Source organism: Sapajus apella, unplaced genomic scaffold (assembly GCF_009761245.1).
Source record: "Sapajus apella isolate SASKATOON/1434 unplaced genomic scaffold, GSC_monkey_1.0 scaffold15, whole genome shotgun sequence".
Lineage (NCBI taxonomy): Eukaryota > Metazoa > Chordata > Mammalia > Primates > Cebidae > Sapajus > Sapajus apella.
This window is the reverse complement of record NW_022436955.1, coordinates 22,113,594-22,124,386: the sequence shown is the minus strand read 5'-3', so window position 1 is coordinate 22,124,386 and position 10,793 is coordinate 22,113,594. Positions and strand designations below refer to the sequence as shown.

The following is a 10,793-nucleotide window of genomic DNA, read 5'->3' as shown; positions in this document are numbered from 1 at the left end:
GAGGAAGGAGGGAGGGAGGAATGAAAAAGGGAGGGAGGGAGGAAGGAGGGAACGAAGGAGGAAGGAGGGAGGGAGGAAGGGAGGCGGATCTATGTTAGCATGTAATGGGTTTCTTATTTTTAAATTAATTAATAAAGAATTTGATTATTCCTATTTTAATTTCTAGTGTGACAGAGATCAGTAAAAATGACCCAGATAAACAAATGCTCTTTTGTGGGTCCTGGATAATTATTAAGAGTTTTAGAGTCCTGACACCAAAATATTCAAGAAGCACTGACGCAGACCAAGGCAGGCACACAGGAAGGCCGCACCCTACCGTTCCCCGTCTCACTACCAGACAGACAAGGAGCTGACGTCTCCCATGGAATCCAGTCCCAGTCCAAGTCCTCTCTACACAGCGCTACTTATTAGCCAGGACTCTTTCTGTTGTTATTGAAAGAAGCTTGACTTAAGCTAAAAAGAAGAATTTAAGGGAAAGGTAAGAGAGTCTACAGAATGGAAGGGAATCCTTCATGAACTAGAGCAGCAGTGCCAGGGCCCCCGGGAACAGGAATTCAGGACCCAGGCCTTATGTCCCTCCTTCCTCTCTGGTCTCTGCTTTCATCGGGACCCGTTGTGGGCTGGGAAACACGTACACGAGCAGGCCTGGGTGACATGTTCGTATCGCCAGGACCAGAGTAGAGTGGCAAAGCCGTTTCTGATCAGAAGCTTCATTTGTTTTGTTTTGTTTTGTTTTGTGATGGAGTCTTGTTCTGTTGCCCAGCCTGGATCTCAGCTCATTGCAACTTCTGCCTTCTGGGTTCAAGTGGTTCTCTTGCCTCAGCGTCCTGAGCAGCTGGGATTACAGGCTTCTGCCACCACACCTGGCTAATTTTTGTATGTTTAATAGAGACGGATTTGGGTGGGGACACAGCCAAACCATATCACCAATAGAGTGCATTAATGCAAGAAGCACCTGTAAAATCCCTACTATGTGCTTGTAATTGTTACTAGGTGTTCAGAATCCAGAGACGCAAGAAGAAAAAAAGCGACACGATTGTCCTTGAAGAACTCTTGGAGAAAAGAATTGGATAGAGATACATCTGAAAAACTCAACACACACACAAAACTTCATCAAATCATCAAATCACTGCTCCCCAGAAACTGTCTCCTTGAGGGTTCGGGAGATGGTTGGCTAATATTTATTCAGAGCTTACAGAGTGAGAGCTTCAATCTCAAAGGTGATGAGATGATTTGGAAATAAACTGAGAGGGAATTGCAAGGAAGTGTTTTCCCAGCTCTGGGGATTTTTGTCATTTCACTAGAGGACTTCATGTAAGTGGGTCTGTGTCTCCAAATTCCTATCCTAAATAATGTAAGGACTGTAAATAACAGACTGCAATAATGTCGATAAAGAACCACAATAATATTGATAACTAACTATTTATCATAATGATGCTGCAATGTGCTAAAAGGCATTTACCTTAACTTGTTCTGCAACAGGGAAAGCATGAAGGAAGCAAAGAAAATTTATTCTTAGGAGTTGCTGCTAAAAGTTACATTAATGAAAACGCTCTTATTTTCATGCAAGTTAACCACAGGGATAATAGAATCCAACCACTATATTTTACCACATGGGGCTTTGTTTGTTGCTGGTGACCAGAGACCCTGGAAGACACCCCATCGGTGACAGGTACTCAGTAAAGATTTAATTATAGGTTATAAATGAAGGGGTGAGATCCAAATTGGGAGGAGCCGAAGACAGGCTAAATAGTCACGACTCCCATTTTTCTCCTCATTCTGCACATTCTGAATTTTTGCCAAGGGAAAGAGGCTGGACCTGAGGTATGCTGCTTTCAGTCCTGGCCCAGAAAACATGTAGTCTCGTGCATCCTCTCCTGCTCCTGCTGAGCCTGAATGAGGGGTACCATGGAGGCCATGGGGGATGGATGGTGAAACCACTGGGCAGGTGAGGTCTAGATCTTGAAATAACCCACCCTAGACTGTCTTTGGGGCTATAAATAAATCCTCATTTCTTACAGATTAAATGTGAAATCACTGAAATTTGGGGGTTATCTGTTATACCAACTGCTTAGTCTGATTGAGACAAGAAAAAGAAGCAAGTTCCACTTTTGACCTTGGCAGAGGTGGGAATGCAATAAACAACTGTCAGCAGTGACCCCAGACAGAGAGCCAATGGCCGGATTAGCAGAAAGGTTGCCGGCATTACAGAATGTTCTCAGAATCCCTGAGAGGCAGAAAAGAGGGCTCAGAATCAAGGCTGAAAAAATGTGGGGGTTGCAGGGTGGGGAAGCATGAAGAGAAGAAGACGAAGCTGAAAGCAGAGAAACGTGCAGATAAGGACAAGGTGGCAGGCTTGCACTGTGGCTTCAGTTCAGTTACAATCATAGCCTGGCACTATGAGGGCATCTTGTGGTCACCCACCCCTCTCCTGCCTTACTTCTCAGAGGGGAAGGCTCTTTAGGAAAAGCCACGTTGACAAACATTTACTCCAAAGGCAAGAAACCATGCTTCATGATCCTGAGATTTTTAAAATCTTCCCAGGTGATTCTAATATGTTGTCATGGCATAAACTTACAATATTAAGAAAAAATAAATATTTTGTTGCTGCTAAGAAAGCCTGACAGTAAGAGGGAAACATTGCACGCCAGTGGCAGGCCAGCAGTTAACTGGATGGGCTTTCACTTTTACTTACTCAGTATTAATGCAGCTTAATCCTGGTACTCAGGATCCTGGGCTTCCTCACTTCATTTTCTTTTTTTCTGAGACAGAATCTTGCTCTGTCACCCAGACTGGAATGCAGCCATGTGATCATGGCTCACTGCGGCCTCAAACTCCCAGGCTCAAGTAATCTTCCTGCCTCAGCCTCCCAAGTAGGTGGGACAGCAGGCATGAACCACCACGTCTAGCTAATTTTTGTACTTTTTGCAGAGATGAGGTTTTTACGATGTTGCCCAGGCTGATCTTGAACTCCTAGGCTCAAGCAATCCTCCTGCCTCGGCCTCCCAAAGTGCGGAGATTACAGGTGTGAGCCACCACACCCAGCTCTTCACATCATTTTCTATTCCTTTGGATATTTCAAGAAAAAAACAAAGAACTATAGTTCCTTTAAATCATGCTCCGTTACATCCCTCATCTACTCTTGTTAGTCTTTCCGTTATACTGACCAACGTACTACAGCTACTAGACAGGCAGAAAAACTCCTGGCTTCACATCATTTCTAATCCTTTGTTTATTTAGAGGAAAAATATATATAGTTTCTTTAAATTGTGCTCCAGTGATAACCCTCTTCTACTGTTTTTCATCTTTCCATTACACTAACCAGTGGGTAAGCCCACACAGTCATCAGACATATACTACACCTACTGGAGAGGCAGAAAAACTCCTTGCTTTGTACTCTTACTGAATTCCGTGGAATAAAATACAGTCACAATCACAACAGATGCCACTACTTACTGGATGTTTCCCATGTGACAGGAACTATGCCAACCACTTGACAACTGCTGTTTATTTCCTACGGTCACTTTTCAGAGATTTCTCTGTCATTTAATCCTCAAACGTTTCCGTAAGTTAGATACTGCGATCTCCATTTTATGGATGAGAAAACTGAGACTAAGAGCATTGGCTAAAGTTGCCCAAAGTCACATCAGACAATTAGCAAGTGCCAGAGCTAGGACTGAACCCCAATTCCATCTGACCCCAGAGTCAGTGACCATTAACTACTACAGGAGGTGTGGTCATCGTGCCTTGGGGTCCTCTGCTGGACAGATATGGAGTAAGCCATGTGCCAGTCATTTCCTCGGTCTCCTTTGGGACTAGAATATCATGATCATGACTTTAATCAGGTGCACATAAAACCAAATATAATACTGGTCAAAGGCTTAGCTTTCTTGATTTAAAAAGGTGTTAATATTCAAAACACCACCTTCTAGGGAAAAAGAGTGGCTAGATGCTAATTTAATAGTTTGCACACATAGCTCCTTAGTGGGTGACAAGTAGCAAAGGAAAGTCACATTTACACAGCTGACTTTCCTGTGATTGTGATGTTATCAACAATTCTAGCTCCTATGCATGTATGCATTTGCTCTGCCTGCCTGTTCATCTGGACAGAAGGGAGGGCCTCTTTATTAGTAGGACAGGGAGAGGGGGGATATCTTTGGAGGACCTGTTATGTGCCTGGCCCTGTGTATATAATCTCCCATTCAATCCCCAGAGAAACTCTGTGAGGATGCTATTGGTCACTCAGTATTTCAGAGAGGCTCAGGGAGGTTAATTTCTTTCTCTAAGGTCACACAGCCAGTGACGTAAGAATTAGATTTCAAAGCATATGTCCTACTTAATAAAAAATATTTCTAACGTAAGTGGCTCAGACTGCCCTAGACTTACCACTGATGGCTTCTAGAGAAAGGACAATACTCTGATTCTCCCCACCCCCAACCCCTGCTCCATCAACAGAGTATTAGGTCTGATAGCTGAACACTTTAGAGAGCACTTTGTCTGACAGCTCAATACCCTCCTGCTGGCAACATCTTCATACAATAATAATAAGAATAATTGTTTTCACTATAAAGATTTTTAAATACAGTTAACCAGAAAATATAAATGGTATCACAGTGTCTTTAAAGCCTGAAGAAGAAAATGGGGACACAGAATGATGGAAAGAAGTCATTCATCACCTTCATCATGAAAAACTACTTTTTTCTCAGAAATGGGGCATATAAATTAAAGATACTGTAGAAAGCATAATGGTCTGTAACATATTTATGGCATTTGCCAATTGTGGGACATAGCCCACGTGGTACCCAAATCATGAAAAACAGTTTACGGAGATTCTGGGCTAAGAGATTTATATAAATATATATCTACAAGTGATCACCAATAAACGACCTCAATCTTATAGACTAATAAGATGCAGGAGTTGGCAATAGTAAATTCACCTGCTGAAAGACAAGCCTCCTGGCTCAGTCCTGATCAGCGTCCCCCTGGCTCTCCTGCTGATGGACACAAGCTCTTGGTTTCATCCTGAGGATGGGGGAGGCACTTATCTTTTGGTTAGGACCAAATTAATTTTAATGCATCTTTGTGGCTCCTGTTTAAACAGCTGCTTATTCTCTCCCCAAGAAATTACTGAATATGCTTTTGGGGGAAGCCATTTGGGCACTGCTTGTTTAATAGAGTTTGAGAATAACCCGAAATTCTAGAAGAGACAAGCAGAGAACTGTGGAAATTTATAGTGTAAACCAAGCTTGCAGACTCATAAAACTCGAGTGTTTTCTCTTGTACAGTGAGAGCTTTATATTCAATTCAAGGGTCAAGAATCTGAAACACTGGCAGGTTTCCTAGGACAAATATGGTGGTCTGAAATTCTAAGCATCTGGCTCTATTTCTCAAAGACACATTATGAAATAAAATCCTGAGATAGAGTAACTGGTTCCTAAGGATTTTTCCAGAAGAACAATGTCATTAAAAAAAGAAAAAAAGACAGAAGAAAAAGGAGGAAAAAAAAAAAAAAACACTGCAAACTACAAATTGCAAAATACAAAATGAGGTATAAGTTTTTAGTTTTTATGTTAACAGATACGACCATTGGCAAACAAAATTTCCTGTGAGAAGAAAGAAAATAATTTAGAAAGAACTATCTACCTGTCATGTTCAGATGATTGTTAAGACTCTCTCGTCTCACACACACGCACATAATCTTCAAGTCTATCAGACAAATCACAGCGGGCTTTAAGTCTTACTGGTGGAGTCTAAAAGAAGCACATCAATTTTCAAACACTAACCATTTAAAATTAGGACAAGAAGCAATATTGTAAGAAAGACCAAGAAGCAAGACTGAGGCATTTCACCTTGCAGAATAACAATACGATTAAATTGAAATCGTTGTTTTCTGAACACAGCCATTTTATAAAATGTACAGTAACGCTTTTATATGTAAATTATCTAAACTGAAAAAAAAACCTTTCACTTTAAATTGAATTGAGACTAGCTTAGAGTAAAACACTTTGGTGAAAACGTGCTAAAAATGAATAAAACAGCAAAGGAACACAAATAATATTTTGCAGAAAAAGCCTGCCAATAAACGCGGGGTTTTCTTTCATTCCTTCATGTATTTGTTCATTTTATTTTTGATTGGTGTTTGTTATAATAAGAGAAAAAGATAATACCCCTGGTTACAAATGTATTCTTAACATGATGCAGCTTAAAGCTAAGTGATATTTTCCATTTGGTAAATTACAAATGTTACCAATATACTTCAGAGGAAATAAGTATATATGGAAATATCATAAGCCAGTTTAAGATAAAACAATCTAACTTACCTGACTAGCTTATTCAAAAATACTCTTCTAAAGTACAAAAGGATCTCTTTCCTTTTAAAATAATCTTATTTAAAGTTCCCCTCCTCCTTCTTAATTACCAATATACACATCTCCCATTCATTGGCATTTCATATAGACATTCCTCCTTGGAGGGCTGCCATAACATTTGCTCTTTTCCAGTGCACATGTGACTGTCCACCTGAAACTAAGCACTCCTTTAAGGCAAGATTTTGATTTTTCGTTCCTTCCCTGATCCCGCCTCAATGGATAGAAGATTTAGCAAATGGTGGTCTCAGAAAAGAAATGAGCAGGGCTGGTTCACGGGGCTTCCACGGGGAAGTCTCCCCAGAATGACCCTTCAGCCATGGTCACTCATTTTGTGTGGATGGCCATGTGCCAGGCTATGGGCTAAACACGTTACCTTGAGTGACTCTTCCTGTGATCAGGTCAAGGCAAGAAAATGGGCTTTGGGAGGAAAGTGATCACCCACAATCACACAGATGATACACGAGGGACCTGGATTTCTGAAACCAGGTGTGGGTCATGGGGGCTCATAGTCTTCACCAAAACCCTTTAGCTCTGCTGGAAATAAGTTCTGCTTGTCCGTTCACCCCCTCAAACCCCCTGCTACCCAGAGCACCTGGTATCTTACAGATTCAAAAAATGTGCTGAATGAGTGGTTAGTTCAGATTATTTTTTAAAAGCCCCAGACGCCATTTTCTTCAGGTCCTGAGTCAGCCCCATCTTCCCCTCTCCTACTCTTCACCTTTACCGCCTCGGTCATAGCCACTTCTTTCCTCATGTCTCCTCCACAGGAACCAACAGAATAATTCCTGGTATATATTAGGGTCTCAACAAATATGTGTCACCTAAATGAATACTTCCTTTTTCTGAAAGTCTCCCAAGCCATATCTCTAGGGTCTCACTACGTTGCCCAGGCTGGAGTGCTGTGGTATGATGATAGCCAATTGTAGCCCCAAAATCCTGGGCTCAAGGGATCCTCCCACCTCAGCCACCAGAGTGCCTGGGATTGCAGGCATGTACCACCCGCGCTTGGCCCAGTGTATTAATTTTCTAAAAGACAAATACTTCTGACTGGCAAATTCATTTCTGTTAAACATCATGTTTCTGCTCAATTGTGGGAAACAGACTGAACCCTCATATTCCGTTATAAAGTTTGTCTCCAACTCTGAAGTGAGCAAAAAACATTACATTCATTTAACTCCAAATACCGTAAAAGCCCAATGATAACTTCTGAGCTAGTCGTTTTTTTTTTTTAATTTTTTGGCACCACAATAATTCTTTTATGATGGTATCCAGTGAGAATCCCTCATGGAATTTTCTGTTAACATGGAAATGCATATGGCCTCTATGGTACAACAGCTGTGTAACTACATAATTGTTTACAAATGTGCAAAATAAGTACCCAAACCAATAAAAAATAATAACTTGGGCATCCATAAAAAACAGATAGTATAAACATGCAATGGCCCATACTTTCTCTATAAATAACCGTGGAGGCAAGAATACAACCACCAAAACCCCTTATTTGAAATCCCCTTCCATAAAGCAAATAACGTTTGCAGTCTGGCAGGCTAATACCATTGTGCTTTCTTAAGCAAAAATGCTTTGTTATTAACATTTATCATTTAGGCACCATTAAAGTAACTGCAGTAAAAGTGAAAACATTTACAATAAGACACTTGGCGTTGGGGCCACTACGTTCTCAGTAGGTTTCAAATGAGCACACAGCTCCTTCCTCATCACCAGAGAGGTGGGAAGAACCAGAAGGGATCCTTTAGGAGGATTTAGAAGGATTCCCTCTGGTTTCTTCCTTCCAAAGAGGAAAGTAAAGAACCAGAGGAGATCCTTCTAAATACGTTCCTACCTACGGTCCATCTTAATCCTCCATTAGATCCATCAGAGTCCAAGCCAAAGGAAGCCTGCTTTGGAGTACCAAAGAAGCAATGAAGTCTTTCCCTTCAGTGCTCCTTTCTGGAAAACCCCTCTTCCCTTCCATTCTGCCTCCTCCGTGTGTCTGTGGAAACTCCTATTCATTCATCAAAACCCAACTCAGTTATCTCTTCCACCAGGAAACCTTCCTTGCCCACTGTCCAGCAGCTCACACCCTTCACAGCAGACCCTTTTATTCTATCAATTCATATACTTAATATACATTTCCTGACCACCTATCAAAAGCCAAGCACCACTGTTCAAAGGTGCTAGAGCCATAGCAAAGAATAAGATAGACAAGGAGCTCAGTCTATAAGTAAGTAAGTAAATAAATAAATAAATATAGTGTAACATTAAGTAGGATTGTATTCCATTACTTCAATTATATTATTTCAAGTTCTGCACTTATTGTAATTATTATGCTGTCTCTCCCAGTAGACTCTTAACTACTGGATCTCTACATTCACATGGTTGTTCAATTTCGCAGTGCTTAATGAATTGATTCAAATTTAATTTAAAAAACACATGTACTCTTGGTATAGCCTAGGTCAACCACTAAGCCTAGGGAAACAGACTAGATGTACACAGAGCACCCCTGCCCTCAGGGAGCTTACAGTCAACACCTGGGCATCTCTGGAAAGGATCACTGTGATCACCATGTGATGAGGCCATTTACCCTTTTACTTCGCAGAGGAAACATCACTTCCTGTTGTCCTCACAGACAACCATTGGAGGTGTTATTAGCCTCCATTTTACAACTGAGAACATTAAGCCATTCCCCATTCCCTGATCTGGGGGAAAAGGCAGGATACATCCTTTTGAAACTGACAATAAGAGAATAAACATGAAGCCAGTGAGATGAGGTGAGGCAAACCTGGCTAAGGCAGCACAAAGCCACGGCTGTACCGGGAGTGCAGGCTGAGGCTATGGACCAAGACGACGCTGGGCTGCATTTCTCCAGGACTGTAAGGAAGGCCCTGTAATTTGAACAGAGATGCTCTTTTTCCTGTTCCACACCTCTAAGAAAATCTCTCTGGAGGTGGTCTCATGATTTTCCTTGGGTGTGATATCACCCAAGGAGCAGCATATAGAGATGACGGTTATCAGAGAACCACATGCACGTGCCTGGCAGGGGCTGGGAGTAACCACACGTGGCATGGGGACCCGGACATTGGGGGCCTCCCCTAACAGGAGCAGTGCATCAGATTCTTCTGCCAAATGACACTCATCTTGAAGTGGGGGCAGGAGTTGGCAGGTGGATTCATCCCTAGGGCAGCTGCAGTAAGCTACCGCACACTGGGTGAGGCTGAGAACAATGGCAATTTACTGTTTTGCAGTTGTGGAGGCCAAAGTCTGAAATGAATGCGTCAGCAGGGCCACATGCCTCCAAAGGCTCGAGGGGAAGATGCTTCCTGCCTTCGTGAGCTTCTGGTATCCCTAGACATTCCTCCATTCTTGACAGCACAATTCCAATCTCTGCCTCCACCTCTACACGGCCCTCTCATTCTGCCCTTCCTTACATCATCTTCCTTCCATCTCCGTGTCTGTCTCTGTGCCCACAGTTCCCCTTTATACACACACTGGATAGGGTCCTCCTGAAGGACCTCATTTCAACTTGACTATCTGATTTTTTTCTTTTCCTTTCCTTTACACATTCCGCTTGATGATAATAATTATCAGAATGCATCCTCACTGGGACCACCATAATTTCTTGCTCAAACCTCTGTAATACGTCTGGTGATGGACATTCTGGTCAGAGGCCCTATCAGCCCTTCCCAGTGCTCTACCCCTTCCATTGCATCCCAGCATTCCTTGCAGCGCAGTGGTCATGTGACACAGCCCATGCCAAATAGACATACGCAGAAGTGAATTGATAGATTCTGGAAAAGTTTTTGCCTTTCCTGTTAAAACAGTCAGGCCCGGCTGGGCATGGTGGCTCATGCCTGTAATCCCAGCAGTTTGGGAGACCAAGGTGGGTGGATCGCCTGAGGTCAGAAGTTTGAGTCCAACCTTGCCATCGTGGTGAATCCCTGTCTCTACTAAAAATACAAAAATAAGCAGGGTGTGGTGGTGTGCACCTGTAATCCCAGCTACTTGGAAGGCTGAGGCAGAATGGCTTGAATCCAGGAGGTGGAGGTTGTAGTGAGCCGAGATCATGCCACTGCACTCCAGCCTGGGTGACAGAGCAAGACTCCATCTTAAAACTGTTGGGAAACACTGCAAAGGAGAAAGGAACTTACAGAGTGCCTACATAAACTGCTTATGAGTAACGCTCAACAAAGAACAACAAACTGCAGAAGGTTGCAGGAGACCTGTGAGGAGGAAGGCCTCTCCATGCCTCATGTTCTGGTGCAGGGTGACCTCAGCTTTGCTACCATAAACATTATGCTCAAGGATATAAAACCCATTCGTAGCACTACGACATAGTCAGACTTGCAGTCTCCTTGTAAGGTCAGCGTTCCATCAGCTGTACACAGATAATAAGCTAAATACAACCACATGTTCTTGTTTTGTGAAACT

General features: G+C 42.4%; 1 protein-coding gene and 1 long non-coding RNA gene across 2 annotated transcripts in view; one reads left to right on the top strand and one right to left on the bottom strand.

Annotated features, from left to right (window-relative positions):
- Positions 1–4,239, top strand: part of LOC116555349 — a 26,938-nt gene extending 22,699 nt beyond the window's left edge. The window contains exon 3 of the long non-coding RNA XR_004270489.1: positions 4,144–4,239. This is a non-coding gene — a long non-coding RNA (uncharacterized LOC116555349). The remainder of the gene's footprint in view (positions 1–4,143) is intronic.
- Positions 1–10,793, bottom strand: part of WWOX (WW domain containing oxidoreductase) — a 1,135,448-nt gene that overhangs the window by 493,589 nt on the left and 631,066 nt on the right. The gene's annotated exons all lie outside the window — the stretch shown is intronic.